This window comes from Rhopilema esculentum, chromosome 9, assembly GCF_057945365.1.
Source record: "Rhopilema esculentum isolate cy_ngs chromosome 9, ASM5794536v1, whole genome shotgun sequence".
Classification (NCBI taxonomy): Eukaryota; Metazoa; Cnidaria; class Scyphozoa; order Rhizostomeae; family Rhizostomatidae; genus Rhopilema; species Rhopilema esculentum.
The window spans coordinates 13,243,702-13,260,456 of record NC_142823.1 but is presented as its reverse complement, the minus strand read 5'-3'; positions in this window follow the sequence as shown (position 1 = coordinate 13,260,456).

The window sequence follows — 16,755 nt, the reverse complement described above, 5'->3', positions numbered from 1 at the left end:
ATATAGGCTTCTGTGCTGCTGGCATTAGAAAAATATCACAAATGTTTCATGATCTTGGAAACCAGTTTTAAAAATGAAATAGTTCAGTATCATCCTTTATATCATCAACATGAAATGATGCTTGTTCAATCTTTGCTTCATTGATTCATTTTCTTTTTTAGCCTGACGCAATATTTTTGAAAAAGATTTGTGTGCTGTCTTTCCCTTGCTTCCATTTTCTTCCCCAGAGCAGCAAGCTCATTCGATTGTCAGAATTAACTGCCTGTCAGGAAAGTTCTCATCACCATTTGCAATTACTTCGACAAGTTTTTCTCGATGGAATCGTTCTTCCATGAGGGCTCTGTTACGACATTTAAATGTGGCTCTTGGTTTTGTTATGCTGGGACGTATTGCCTTTGGAACGATGAGCAGCACGTTGTTCATGTAAGTCTTTTTTCCACCAACAAAGTGTACCGAACAAACCCTGTGTCCATTCGTTGGTTTGAAGTCCTTGGGACTGATAAGGGATATCCATTTTTCCTCAGGTCGATCTTCTCAGGTCGATCTTCTCTTGCGGATTTCCAAACGGAAACTGGTACAAACTAAGAGTTGCATTTCTTTTGCTATTGCTGAAACAACCTGGCACGCAACACATAAATCCACCAGCTGTTGATTGCTTCTCAGGGATCTCATCACATAGGCCTACTCTTAGGTCTCTTCTCATATCGACAGCTTCTGGCTTTTGGTGTAATACAGCAAGTTGCCCCGGCCTAGAGTTTTGAAAAAAAATAGGGCGACTGTTTGAAGAAGTATCTGTATTTGTTTCTTGAGTAATTGAAAGGTTATCCATATTTTAAATCGTAAATAGCTGTACAGTACGATTGAGCAATATTGCAATGATTTGAAGAGCGCGCTGATTGCTGTGTTGTTGTTTAAACACATTTGGAAGGAGGTATGCATGCCGGATCAAGGAATAAAGGCGTTCAGATGAGCATATATTCATGTGCCTGAAAAGGGTTAATACTTTAGCTGGTTGAGAACCAGAAAAGAGAGTGGAAGCAGCCAAGAGAAGTTTCTCCATGGCATTATATGCTCAGGTTGACTCCTCCATTCAGTTGAGTGACCCTCTAAACATATCGATTTAACAATTAGCATTGTACCATGAGTTCTTTTCTTCTCAATTCTTGTTGGTGCAGAGCAAATGTTGCATCTCATGAGAAGTTGCTGAAGCAAAGATTCATTAACAATAAACTTTCTTTCCTGGTGGTATGACTGTGGATTTTGCTCTATTCACAGTCATGCTTATATTCACAGTCATGCTTATATTCACAGTCATACTCATAATTTGATTTCTCATCGTTCTCTGGCAACCATTCTGGGTCTTCTTTTTCTGATGTTTGATGATGATGGTTGTTTCGACTTTCAGGCAAATCAGCAATAGCTAAATCAACATTAAAAAGGGGCTCATCTTGTGTTTCCTGGTCAACCATTTCAATTTTCTGCATGCAACATTGTGTTTGTTTGTTGTCCCCACAAAACGAGACTTGGATAGCTGAAAAATGGTTATTTACCATCAATCGCTAAAGGGACTACTTACAAAAAACTTAAAAGGTTTTATATTTATTAATCCCAACCACCAAGGGGGGGGGTCGCTTGATTAGAAAGTAATGGGGTGCGCAAAAAATTTGCAACCAGACCCTGTCCTATTAAAAGTTTTCCAAATACATACCCTGTCTCATCAAAAGTGCAAAAATATGGCACAAAAATGCTAAAGCACAAAGACACATAGTTTGTCGGAGCAGATTATTGAAATAATTTATATTTTGCTGTAAATGCCCTGTCCCAAACAATTTTCTCAATTTTGATACCCTGTCTCAGAGCTTTGATGCAATTCATGAGACCCTACCCTGGATTATCATCATAAAAGTATAAATTCATCAAGATCGTCTTATAACAAAAGAAGTTTGAATCCGAAGCGTACCATCATTACTCACATCATGTTTTAGTCAACGTTTTTTTAGTTTTTTTTCCTTTCCCCGGTATCTTCTCCTTGACAGCTTGTTTTAGAAATTAAAATCGTTTGAAGCAAGTTGTTTCCGTCATTATCACTATTGTTTCGGTTGAGCTTTACATTTTCGGTTGGTTCTGACACTGTGCTTGCGATGTAGCTGTTTGGGGGTCTTTGCATTTTTGGAGTAGATTTTATATAACCTTAAGTATTAAGAGATGTGGAATTGAAAACAAAGTCATTTCTCATGCAGTATACGTATATGGTAAACAGAGATGCAAAACTAGTAAGCTAAAGGGGACGCATCCTCTTGTTAATGTTAAAAACTATCTCTTTTTTGCTTCTTGTTAATGTTTCTTGGCTGCTAATGGGTTATAAGTTGAAACAGTTATAAGTTGCACAACCGACCATCTTTAGGACGAAAATGACCGTTTGGGTGGTCTGGCTGACTGCGATTGAAACCTCTGATGTCATAAGCCTGGGCAGGGAAAATTTCAAAAGCGAAGAAAAACTAAGTTCTCAAAACAATAATTATCATTTTCATCTTGATCAGGTCATAAGCTTTCAACAGAGTATAACTTTTCTTGATTTTGCAGGTCTCCTTTAAATAAAATCAGCGACAAATAAAAATCTACAATGTTTATTAAATTTACTAAAAAACTACAGCTGCCTTTGAGTGAACTCAACGTAATATTCCTAAAATCTTAGGTTAAAATTCTCCTATCTCTGGGGGAGGGGGCAAGTCTACAAAATTTGGTTCTTCATTCAATTTAACGAATGTGTTGTAGCTAGTATGAGTCTCTTTTCATTTACCTTAATGACCCTTGTGGTCCGTCAAAAATACATCCCTCTGATGCCGAAGTTGAGGGACTGCCCAAATCTAAGGCACCAATGCAAGGAAAGGGGATTTCCATCATGGTGTGATAATGCAAATTAGAAAGCCTCTTAGTTATTATGAAGTCCACTCGAGCTGGTAGTTGGTCTCTGCGAGACATTGGCAGCCAATTTTAGATCACAAACAAGTTTTATACCTAGCTAACCGGCAACTTATCTTTTTATGCCACAGTGAGTAGTTTTCAAGGGACAACTTTTTTGGTGGACGCCTTTTGAGCAGCTGCTGTTAGTGCGGGAAAGGTTGGACTTTTAGATTTCTGATATAATTAAGATGGACTTTGAATTAGCTAGTTAAAATACGCAAAAAATACGCTAGTTAAAATACGTGTTAGAATCAGCAAAAACCCCTAAAAGAATGGCCAAACAAATGACTAGTCCATTTTTGGGATAGGTCACCTCCAGTTGGCTACTTTGTAGATGAGGAACTCAACACACCAGCTCATTCTTTGTCAATGTTTGCTTCAGCAGTGTCGCCAGTGTAGCCTTCGAGATTACCAGGAACATTGTGGTCCTCAGCACTGTCCTCATTCTCTGCATTGGAAAAATCGGCTCCATCATTTGATGCTCACCACAGCCATTTGTGTCGAAAACAGAATGGCTAATTTTATCCCTGAGCAACTGTACTTTCTCTGACAGCATTTTTTGGAAGTGAAACATGTGCTGAGTGCATGCAGAAGGCATTGCACATAAAAGAAGTGGCCACAGGTAAATACACACCAGGTGTGGTATACTTTCTTGCAGTCCTCTTTATCACATTTTCTATTTGAGATAAAAACATTGATGGAAAATTAGTTAGATTTTATAGTTTTTGTTGTAAAACAAAATGTGCATTTTTCTAATTGTCATCCAGGTTGTCAGAACTTAAAATGTTTTCAGACTTAAAATTGCATTATGTTAATTTGATGTGGTTTTGTTACTCTGATGTGGTAAGAAAACGCGAAAATTGGTAAAGAATGAAGAAAAAATTAGAAGCACCAGGTTGTGGTACTACAAAATGTCAGAATGAAATAGCTTTGATACTAGAAGTATATATATATCTTTTATGAAGAGGTATACCTGCAATATATATTATATATACCAATCTAATATTTCAACAAATTCAGATTCTTAAACTAAAGAGACTGTAGCACCATACCGATTTGGATTTGGAGCATTTGTCTCACACCCAGTAGGAAGTTTCCAGCCAGTAGGAAGAAACTCATCAACTACAACTTTCTGCCCAAATAAGTTTGGTAGCCTCCATTTTGCTTCTTTTGTTTTTTCTCCTTCTCTTGTTTTTGTAACTTTTGTGGCTTGTCCCATGTTAGAGCTCGATGTGGCAAACTTTTCTGTGAGAAATTCTGCTGCCTCAACTTCAAAGTTATCAATGCTCTTTTTACTATATGTTGGCCTCCTTGGTGGCACAAATGTTGCTCCAAAGTCATGGAGCTCATGCTTCAGTGCCTTGCGTGATATTTGTTCAGCATTGTCAGTTTCTGTGGTACTTGCTCATAATAATGAGTGAAAATTTTCAACAGGGTATTCATCAAAAGCTGGAAAGAGGAAGAAATTGGAATGATGATTGGATGCCCAATCAATTTCCAGTACTCAATGTTGGAAAGAGCTATGAAAGGAGCCTTGTCATAATGTCTTCTCCTGAACACAAGAAACATTACCCAGCAACGAAATAAAGATTGATAATACTCAGTTGCCATGTTACTTTTGAATACCATTGAGTAAATACTCAGTGTTATAGAAATGTAACTGTCAAGGACATTGAGTAATGTAAGATATTCAAAATCTTTACAATTTGGAAATGCAGCAATGATCTCATTCTTAACCAACGTCCAACCACCATATAGCACTTCCAACAAAAATGAAATTATTGCTTCAACACTTTGGAATGACTTTAATAGAAGTGTTGCCATGAGAGTGACTTAGGATGTGACAGAAGTAGTGGCACGCCGATTAGCATGGATATTATTGTAGTCATTTTATCAAAATTATCACCATATACCCTTTTCTGCTGCATTTGTAAAAAAATCATTCACGGTTTTGCTATGATTTGCAGCAATGTCTTCATTGGTGTTAATAACCGTGCGAGGGTGTGCTTTAAAACTTGTTTCCATGACCCTAATTGTAACCCAAAAGTCTCTTAAAGTTCTGGCAGTTGCCACTTGAAAAAAGTTAGCCTTTTGTGACTGACCGTAGACAAGGCTTTATATAATTGAAACAGCTCTTTTTATATTGATTTTTTTTCTTTCAGCTGTTTGTCTATCAGTTGACATAGGTTCTTCCTTAATTTTGAAAAATTGTTGTTGCCCCTGCTTCGTTACAAAGCTTTTCAAATTTAGCTGGATCAGTTATTGGTTCACCATTTTCACCAAACGTTTGGAAACATTTTTCCTTTATTTTTGAGACTTCAGATTTCAATTTAATTCTAGCATTACCAATTTCTTGTTGCTCAAAATTTCCGTCTTTCTCCAGTGTTTCAAAATCATTGTCTGTTTCTTGTGTGTCTGTTTCTTGGGAGATTAACATGAGCTTTTGGCTGGGATTACCCCGTGTCTCCGTAATTTCTGAATCATTTTCTATGTCAGAGCTCTCTTTTTCATAATTTGGTTTCTCTTTTCTTTTTCAAGATGTGTTTTAACTGGGCTCTTTCTTGATCCTGTAATATTGTAAATAACTTCCCTACAGTGGGAAAAACTCTTTGCTATTTATTAATTTCTGCAATAAAAATGAATTAAAAACTCTGGAAAAGGAATTAGACCTCTGTCTAAAACTCTGTGTTTTTCAGATGGCAAAATTGATCTGTTTTCAACAAACAAAGATGTTAGCTTCTCTTTTTCTTCATCAGAAATTTTCCTTGCTGCTAAAGAATCCTTCCGATGATAAACGTTACTATCAAAGTGAAAATACAGGCGTTTTGACAAGAAATTTAGTATGGAAAAAGTTACTTCAAACTGACATTCAGGTATTGTACATTCAGCCTTGCAAGCCCGAATATTTGAATTTTTTTTGAGCATGTTTTTTGAATATGTGTGAAGCCAAAAATCAAAACGCAAAGTTTATTGGTCTTAGCTACCATTTCCCTATTCCCTCGGATGAAAGATGAGTTTTTTGCCTTCCTGACTGTTGTTTATGCTATAAACACACATTCTTTTTTGCCAATTTTTTGGTAGAGATAATCTTATGCTTTTTCTTTTAATATGGGCCCTGATATTTTTTAAGCCATACTTTAATCTGGACAAAGCTTTTATAAGATCTTGGGAGTATAGTTGATTAAGATGGGGATCTTCTTCAATGGAAGTGTCACTATCGACGTGAAAATTGTCTTGCAATAGGCAAGAAGCATCTCCACTATCAGTTTCTACACAAAAATTCTCTGTATCTTCATACAACCTTCCTAAAATACGCTTTGCATAGGCTGACACAGCCTCTCCTAAGATAACCCCTACTGCCTTTTCATGCCTACGTGATTTCATTTACCTTTTTAAGCACTTGTTTTTCGCTTTTTCTATTAAAAGGCTATTGCTTTTCCTAGGGGGAATCTTTTCCTTTCCTTGTTGTGCTATATTTTTATTCTTAGAAAGTTTCCTTCCTTCAAATTTTTCAGAACAAAAGGACGGTTCTTTGGGAACACACTTGCTCGTAGTACTAGATATGATTGCAGACTTGGTGAAAGATATATTTGTATTGCTTGCCTTTTCTCCCCCCCACTTATTTTCGTAGTTAACTAGAGTATTCTGTTCAGAAACTTGCCCACAGACAGAGTCATCATAAAAAGTCTCAATCTTGTCCTTGTTTTCAGAAATTGTTTTGGCATCAAAAGAGACAAAACTTTAATTATTGTTTGGCCCTGGGAAGTTGTTCTCGATTAACAGAATTTAATTTATTACCTTACCAATAATTGACTTATTTCTGTAATACATGGAACAAAACTTTTTGAGTGTGCTGGGATGATTAGCCTAGGACCTTCCGTGATACTTTTTAAAAATAGCTGCCTAGTCAAAGTCATACCATCAGTAGTGATTTTACAAGAATGATATACCGCTTCTGCCAACAACTTTACGTTCCTGTGATTTGAGTTTTTCTTTACTCTCCCACCACTGCATACCACTTTTACAATGACATTTACCAACCGCGAATAAAAAAAAGAAATTGAAAATACGGAGTTTCCTAAAAAAAAACTACAGTTACAAAGAAATTTTATCTGTTCAAATTAACATTGCTTGCTTCATAATAGAAAAATATAAATTTCAATAGCATTACCATTTCTGTCATGCTTCTTATCTGAGGCGTTGCTCACTGCCCCCTGCATTGGCTCCAATTCTCTCTGAAGAAGGCAGAAAGGGAGAATGGTATTAGAACTGCATCTAACGATTGAGGGAATGTAAAACAATGGATATTGAGTGGATACTGAGCAATGTAAACAGCTAAACTTAGCCACGAAATTGAAGATTTTGAAAAAATTACTACAAACCTCAACTTGTCTATTCTCATCTGAGGCGTTGCTCACTGCCCCTTGCACTGGCTCCGATTCTCTCTGAAGAAGGCAGAAAGGGAGAATTGTATTAGAACTTCATTGAACGATTGAGGGAATATAAAATATGATAAATTTTTAAAGCTGCTTTCCTATAATTGCTTTTCTATTATAAACACTATATGAATATGAGTTTGAAATACGAAGAAAATGTAAGCTTAAGGATGTAGATAGAACTTGCAACCTTTCTTGGCGATCTTTCGTGATACTTTCTCCTTGCACAACCTTTGAGTATGAACGCTGAAAGTGTTTCAGTGGAACTGTTGAGATGCGAAGTTTGCCTTTTTTAAGAAAAAATATGCGTTACCGATTTTTTATTATTCTTAAAATCCTTATGGCAATCGGGAGGATGTTAATAGCAAGTCAGTAGTTTTTGCTTGTCTTTTGTAAATTCGATATAAAATAATATGACAAATTATTCAATCCATTGATCAATAAATCAACGAAAGTCCCTATTCTTGTGTAAAACATATTTAGCTTAAAAGCTGATTGGGGACAGAAGGAAAAAGTTATATAAAGGTAGATACTGATAGAAAGGTGATAAATCAGAATAAATTTCGCGCAAATAAACATCCTTAGATATAAAAAAGATCACTGATACCTTTAAAAGCAGAGTTGTGCCTTGCTTTTCTTGGCATCTTTCGTTCTATTGAGTTCTAGGAAGGAAATTCATAATTTCTATAATTTCTTCGATATTCGGATATAAAACTCAGATATATATTACATATTGGTAGGTTCTGAATAAGGACGTATTCTATTTTGGTTTAACTCGGTTGATCGGTTGAATCTTGCATAATTTGCCTTCGTTTATGCTGATGAACTTCCGCTAGAAATAGATCAATTTTGCTTTTAATCCAATAGAATATTGATGTCACTATGATAGATATCTATATATTTAAATATATACAGGAACTATGATATTTGGAATTAGCTTTGTTTTCTTCAAAATAATTGATTACTTTGTTAGTTGTTAAACAAAGTCGAAAAGGCTGCACTCACCTTTTGCACCTTGATGTTGCACTTTCTGGCCCCTCTTTAAAATTTTTGAATTTCACGAACATTTTGTACTTAATAAAAAATGCATAAAGAGTTGTAAGTTTTAAGATATGTTGTAAACTTAAACTGTAATGTGGTGCTATTTGTGGTTATATGAATAAAGACCGAGTTGAAGGTATTATTCTGCAAGCATTTACCTGGGAAGGCACAGTCAGGTAGAGACCAGGACTCTTGTTCGTCAATAAGAAATTGTCCATGACAATACCGCGACTTGTCACTTGACTCCAATTTTTTCTTTTTATCGTGGGTACTTCTATGTACCTTTTGGTTACTCTTTTAGAAAAAAGCATGCAAATAAATAAGAGATATACAGGAACAAAGCAATACAACGACGAGAATCCAATGTCACGAAATAAAATTTTCAAACTAAATTAAATTTGAAGAGTATACTAATATTTGGCCCCGACATACAGGGCTTCATCAGAGTAAATGAAACGAATGAGTGAATGGATTTGAAATGTGAGATGGTGGTGCCGGATGGGTGGATGTTGAATGGTGTGAATGCAGCGCAGTGGAGAAAAAATGGGATGATGGAAGTGGGGAAGAGAAAGGTGGTGGGTGATGTAAGGGGATGTGGGTGGTGCTATGGAGATTGATGCAATGAGATGATAATGATGACTGTGAATATGAGAAAAAAAAATAATTTTTGATGGAACTGAGAATAATGGAATGTTGATGGTAGTAATAGTGGTTTTGATGATTACAATGGGTAGGGAAAATATGGTGTGGGTTGTGAGGGCGGCATGATAGGTGATAAGTTGTTTTGTAAAGTTAACGGTCGGTAGTTCTGTTCATGCTGTTGGGGGTGAGGGTGTTCGCCATGCTAATGAGATATTGCTCCTTAGCTCGACGAACACTCTCTCGTTTGTCATTAAGTCTAAGTAGTGGTGTGATGGCAAGGTCGTGGATGGTGTGTGCTGGGCTGCAGAAATGTTCTGCAACACCAGACTTGTCTTCTTTTTTGTTGATATTGTCTCGTCTGTGTTCATTTAAGTCTTCTGCTAGTTTGTCAGATGTATTGGCAGTTTTTGTTTCCGTTATGTAGACAGCGTTTGCATTGTAATGCATATATGACGTTGGTGGAGTTGCAGTCCAGTCTTTGTTTCATGTCATAGTTTTTGTCAGTGTTAGAAAAATTAAATGTTGTAGTCCCGTCTGTGATATGTTGGCATGTTAAACAGTTACGTCGCGAGTGGCATTTGTACGAACCTATGGGATCACTGGATGGGGCATTTTTAATTTTAGCACGAACCAGTAAATCCCGGAGGTTTTTCGGTCTGCCGTAACTAAGTATGGGTGTGTCGGGAAAGGCTTCTTTACATGCGTTAGAGTTTTGTAGTATGTCAAGGTTTTGTTTGAGTATGGTGGATAGTTGTGGCTAAATAAATAAGGCTATCTGCCGGTATAAGGGGTGTTACAATTCTTTGTGGCTATATGTAAATGTTTATATCCTTGGAAAATATTTAAATCTTACTTTGCTTCACTTCAAGGTTGACAGGATAGGGTGGGTAATAAACATTTAGCAAAAAATATTAAATAATGCCCCCAACGTCGGCATTCTGCTTTGGTGAATTAGATTTTTAATTACCTTTTGAAGGTAGTGTTCCTTCTTTTTTTAACGGCTGGCGGCGATCTGATTGCTGTTGGTGGTGCTGGGTGACCTTGAAGGAAATTCACTGGAGTTGTCAATTTTGCGCCAAGCCATTATTAGCATCAATTAATCAGATATGAAACAGCGTTATAGTTGGTAAACATGAAAATAAATCCTTTACCATCAAAGGTTCTAAAAAGTTGTGGCTAAACATATGTTTTTACAAATATTTATTTTATTTAAAGAATTCAACTGAAAATTTAATGTTTATAATAAGCTTAATAACTGCACTCTCAAAGTTTGTTGATCATTTTCCTTTTGTTTCACGATTAATGGATACATATTTTCAAGGAACTATAGGGGATATAAGGAAAAAATTCTCGCGCTGAGGTACAAAACAGATGAGACTCTTTTTTTCCATATCAATCTTTCCGTTAAAAAGGTGATGTTTTCTTTAAAAAGAAGCCTTTGTTCCGAGTCAAATATCACTCTTCAATAGAAATGGCTAACCTTCGGAGTGATGGTGCCGGAGTTCTCTCCATAGCCACGCTGGGTATTGGGGCTCTGGAGCAGGTTGTGGTGGAGGAGATGGCGATGAATCCTGGACCACAGCAGCTTTAAGTGAATTTATTTCTTTCTTCAAAAGACACAACAATAGTGGGATGCCTTTGTCTTCACTTATGTGAAGTCCGCCTTTCCACGACCAAAGATGTGGATCCCTGACTTAAAAGTTCAGTGTCACGTCAAAGAAGCGAACCCTAAGTTTCTGGCACTCTTGGTCCATTACTTCTTTGTGTTTTGCCTCGCAAATCCAAAATTTGTCTAGACGCAGCAACATTGATAGTGCAACAACCTTTATAAAGAAAAATTAAAATGCTATTTAAACCTCAGGGGGGAGGGGGGACAATGTTATTTGCTGCGTGGAATTATGGGTACAGTTTTGATCACGTTTGAGGAATTTTTTGCCAATTTTTTTCAGACCTGTGTGGCATTATGAGTCCAAATTGTTTAACCAAACTGGCACGTAATGTAATGTGATGTAATCTACTGTAGTGGAAATCTAACGGGTATGAAATATAAGAATATACAAATCCCAAAAAGTATAAAAATTAACAACAAAAGGAAGCGCTTTTTGAACTTTCTTTCTTAATATTTATGAAAAGGAAGAATCGAAGATCTGGTAACAAATATTCGAATGTCTCATAAATTGATAGAGATGTAATTGATAAAATTATCAGCTCCCTTTGAAAGCCAGAATTTTTTCTTAACTGCGAGAAGAAGCCCATGAAAGTCACCTCTGGCCCTATCCATAACCACATGCTTGGAAAGATCATTTGAAGCAATAAGAAGAATGACTCACAAAGGGGTCTTGCTTTCGGGAATTCTGGCTGCCAGAATTTCTTTTTTTACATGGCTGAAGCAACCACCTGACGTTGAATTAACGTACCAGTTTGTAGGAACAGGAACGTCCCCCTGAACAAGTGGGTGTAGCTGCGAGTCAGAGAACACTGTGACCTGTTAAAACAAGGTAAGCAAAAGTTAACTTGGCAAAGGAATTAGACTTTCTGTCCAAAACTATTAGTATTCCCTCTTTATAAAGACAGGTAAAAACAAAATATATAAAATTGATCAGGCAGTAATTTCACAAGCCCATGAGAAAATTATATAACAAAATGTGGAAATTTCAGAGGTAACTAAGGTCTACCTTGAATTGACTGACCAAGTCTTCAGCTTTCTCTGTAAGCTGAAGACTTGGTCAGTTAATGGAGCGGTGTTGCTTCCCAGAAGCACCACTTTTTCAGAATTTGGGCTTTGAATTTTTACCAGTTCCTTTAAAGCACTGACAACGAATTCTTCATGTTCTTGCAGCAGCTCCGCTTTGTAGAACAAGCTCTAGCGTATTACATGCTGGCATGGTCACAAACAACTGCATATAACCTTGAAACTGACTTAGTGGTAATTTGAACATGACTAACTTGGTTTTCGAGCAAAATCTTTAAATATAACATGCAACAAACACCCTTTCAATACAGAAATGTCAATTAATCTAAAGAAAGCCAAGATGAAAAGAAAAGAGGATCATTGCATGGCGCAATACCAAAGAAATTAATGGTGTCGTAACAAATAACTACTAAATAGCTTGCAAATGAGTGTCACAAAAAGGTGAATTCATATCTAGGCGGTTGATTCTCCTTCTGAAAGTAGACTGTCAAATAATCCTGTTTTTAGAACCTATGTATGAATAAAGAATAATCTCAAGTGCTGGAATTATTTAAATAATTAGTGACAGTTTTCATCGCTATGCATGTTTGATTTAGATTTATAGTTCGTGAGAAAATTTCTGGAAACAAACCTGAAATCACACATTATTTTAATAAAAAGCAAGAGCATTAACCAACATTGACCAGTTCATGATTCCCTTTTCTTTTAAAAGACTGTTATGGTTCCAGTTGGTGTAACTATGACAAACTTCATTTTAAAACAGATTCAGACAAGTTTGAATGGATCATCTTCCAGGAAGGCAGATCTGGGTTGTCAGACATATGCAAGAGGTGTGCTAAATTGAGGGTGGCATTTATAAAAAAAGTGATCTCGCAACAAGATTTGAGTCTATTACTTTTTATACAGATACACAGAAGTCACACAGAAGACTAACTTGAACTCTTAGAACTCATTTTTTGTTGCACACAGTGGATGACACAAACAGTTGTTAACTAGAACATTCCCCAACTCAAACTTTATTAATGGAACTACTGTATGTTTACAGAAAAAAGAAGGTAAAATTGTAAAATATCATTTTGTTTACTTCAAAGCTTTGACGTTGCATAAATTTACGATTCCCTATTCATGTCATTTATCAGGAGAAAAATCTATTCAAAGAAGGTATCAAAATATTGCATGAACCTTTCATTTTAACCTAAAAGCGATCTCTTCTGTTACTACAACATCTAAAAAAATTGAACCAAAAACTTATTAAAACCATTTCAGACAAGATCCAGAAAACATCAAATTAATTTTGTGTCAAATTGCAAACTAGATTAATTGCTAAAGGAAAATGTTTTGCTTTGCTGTTAAAGTAAAGGGCATAGCGACCTGCAATGCCTGCCAAAAGTCAACACTGATATTCTTTGAACTCACCAACCACATCAGCTCACAAGGTTTTGCCTAATTTCGTTTAACAATATGATTTTTATGGCCATTTGAAATGTATAGACTGTGGCTGTAGACCGCTGGTAACCATTGGCTATAGGCATTTTCATACTACGCCACATGTCCATTAGGAAAGGAATGTTTTTTCAATTCCTAGCATACTTTAAGAATGGAAAATTCGTATATAGTTTTGGAAGGATTATGGTAGATGCAATTTAGCCATTTAAACAGTTTCTCACCAGCATTTCGCAATCATTTTCGCATATCATGTATAGTTTATAGATATTCTCATGGATTTTTTGTTTTTTCAATCAACAATTAAGCCATAAATAAGGGGACTTTTTAGTAAAAAAAGTACTAAAACTTTGATGTTTTTGCTTTTGAAAATGTTTGTTTTCTTAAACCCATGTTCGAATTCTGCACAAAATACTTGTATTCAATAAAAAAATTAAAAGATATTGACGGAAAAATCAGTAGAATGTTTTTTGTAACATATAACAATACTTTGATATCCACTTTATCAGTCGTTCAGAGTTCCAACCGACTCCCCCCACACCCCAAATTGTATTTTCATTGGCAGCAGTGAGATTAGAACCAACTAAAACCTTAGGATAGAACAAAGTTTTGGTTTCAAAGATATCAAATAAAACGCAAATTGCTTGGTGTTCCAAGTACTTTTGGGAGACATTGTGGGTAACCTATAATAATTAGAAAAAGATAGATAGAGTATGTACAAGTACCTTGCCATTACTACAACTTTTCTCAACAGAATTGCCTTTCTTTTGTCATGCATAGTACTTTGTTCTTCTTCGTCCTTACTTTGCCCTTCCGTCTGTTCCGTTTTTCAGTAACTTGCCTAAAAACCAGGCTCCCAGTCTGAGTCTTTTGAGTTGGTTGTTCAAGAGCCTGTAATGGTGGAGACAAAGAAGCTTTGCAGCAGCATTCACTTCCAGCTTGTAAGGGTCGAGGAAGCAGTTTGGCAAGTCAAAAATCTTTGATTTTAATGTTATTTAGTGTAAATCAAAAAATTGGTTTTTCCATTCAATTCTGCTGCAATTTTTTCATCACAGAGGACATTGTACATCAACTTAAATGAAGTATCTCAAATGATTTTTGAAAAGATTATCGTTGTAAAGATCTATGCGCAGTTCACATCCCATGTAGAACCTTGTTTTTGGCCCTTGACATTTTCCTGGAAAACAAAGTTTGTGCACACACATTTGTTGACACATTTCTAGGCGTTAATTGAAATGAAGTGCAAGCTGATGGCATGAGCCAAGACAGTATAGATTAGTTTGTCTGCTAAGGTATATAAAATGAACTTATTTTATCATTAAAAAATTGTTACATACTTCATTTAGTTGTATATGATAGTCATATACAAATGATTTTGAAGGCTTTTTAAGCCTTAAATGAACTTTTTAAGACTTGAATGACTTAAATGAACTTTTTAAGATTTTCTAAAATTTTCTAAATTTTTTCTCCAGTAGGCCAATGTTATAATGACATCACCGTTGATCCACGTGACTTAAAAATAAAAGAATAGCATTAAAATGTGGAGAATAGATAAGAGTATACCAAGGTTCATTGTCTTAGCTGAAAGGACAAAGAACTAACGGCGGTTTCTAAAATCATGCTTGCTGAATTGAAAAAAGTAAAGAAAAAAGTAGTTCCTTTCTAAGGTGGTCATTTGTATGCACCCATTAGTTTTTCCAACCATATTGGTAACGCTTCCCCCAATATAGGGCGCCCCAGTATAGGGCGCCCATTATAGGGATTGTTCCTCAAAATTAAGTGCATTATCGTTGCGATGATAGATAGAAGTTATTTCAAGACACAGCGGCTTCTTGGCCAGACATTCAGCCATACATTCAGTAAGCTACCATGTTGTAACAGCCGTACATGAAAGACATTTGTGTAGCTCACCGCTAGCAATAACAAAATATAGCCAGTTTCATTTCTCCAAATTATTTACATCAAAACAAAATGATTCAACCAAATTCAAACCAGTGTAATGAAAAAGAACATGTGTAACTAAAATGTTGCGTTGTTTATGATGAGCCTAGATTGATGATTTTTTTATAAAACCTTTTTTTGTAATTCAAGTATCTAGGCTGAGATGGCCCTTAACTGCTTGCAGTACTACAGCGAATTACAATTTTACAATTACAATTACAACTATGTATCAATAACAAAACAACTAAGGAAAATACAAAGCTAAAGTTTCAGCAAAAGCTATTAAGCTATAGAGTTGGTCTTGCAAATTCCCTCGATGGGTGACGTTACCCCCCCTTCCTCGCCTGGTCTAAAAGAGCTATTGGTTGTGTAAAGAATTTTCATATCCTGGATGGAGTCATATCTTTAAGTTTACAACCTATTTTAAACCAAATTTTTTCAGTATGTTGCCATCTAAATAATTTTCAGCCATTTCTATTTCATAATTCTAACAATAAATCTTAATAAAGATTAATAAATTTGACTATTGCTCTGATTATTAGATTTAATACTTTGTAAGCTTTAATATTGTTGACAAAAATCTTGATCTTTGCTTTCACTTTGCATTTGATAATTTCTAGTATTTATGCAATTTTTTTTATATAAGTCACTTTTACAGTAGTGTATATGTGAATGTATTTTTGCTTGCATACAATATTTTTACACATATTGGAACAACATATTTTAGATATGACCAATTTCATAAGTATTTCATAAGTAGCTTGGTCTTCCGGTCCCCCACGAAAATTCCTGTATTAGCCATTAGAAACGGGGGTTTCACAGTTACCAGCTGCTCATCGTTGCCGGATTTAGCACACCTTGCTAAATGCAAGTTAGTAAGATATGACAATTCAATGAAATTTAATGTTCATCTGTCTGTAATATAGTGCCTGATGCCATATAGACATTTTCTGATTGGCATATTTCGATCCACAACTGGGTATATATTTTCCATTGTGTTCTTTCAGCCCCTTATTCTAACATTTTATGCTCTGAGGAGTGTGAGACGAAAAAGCTTTAAGTAGTAGTATGTTGAGAAATTGTTTCCTTTTTCAAAGCCATTTTCAAGTTCTGTACCCCCAAAAATTGTTCAAAGGTAGATTTAAAGACATTGAGAAACTGTGCTTATCAAGCAGGGCCAGGTTCTTCCTCTCGATATGACCACACCTTGTGACTCCTATGCTTGGTAATACAGAGAGCTTGTGACTGTCCTCGCTTCAAGTGATAGTTTTGTGTATCAGTGACCCAAACCACTTACCCTTGTATCTAAAGGTCTAACCTCAACCCCAGAGCCATATTCAAGGTGTATAGAACAGGACAGTTATAAGTTGCAACTCAGAATTTTACGTATGTCCCTTCCTCAGGAAATTTTCAATGTTATACTCTCTTTGTTACTTTGTTACCATATGAACAAACTTTGTTACCATATATCTGTAATGTTGAAAGTGTTTGGAGCACCATGTGCTCTTGATGCAAAATAACTTTGTAAAAGGACTTTGTAAGCCTAGAATATTTAATTTCAAACTTTAAAATAAATTTTTATTTCTTTGCCTTTTT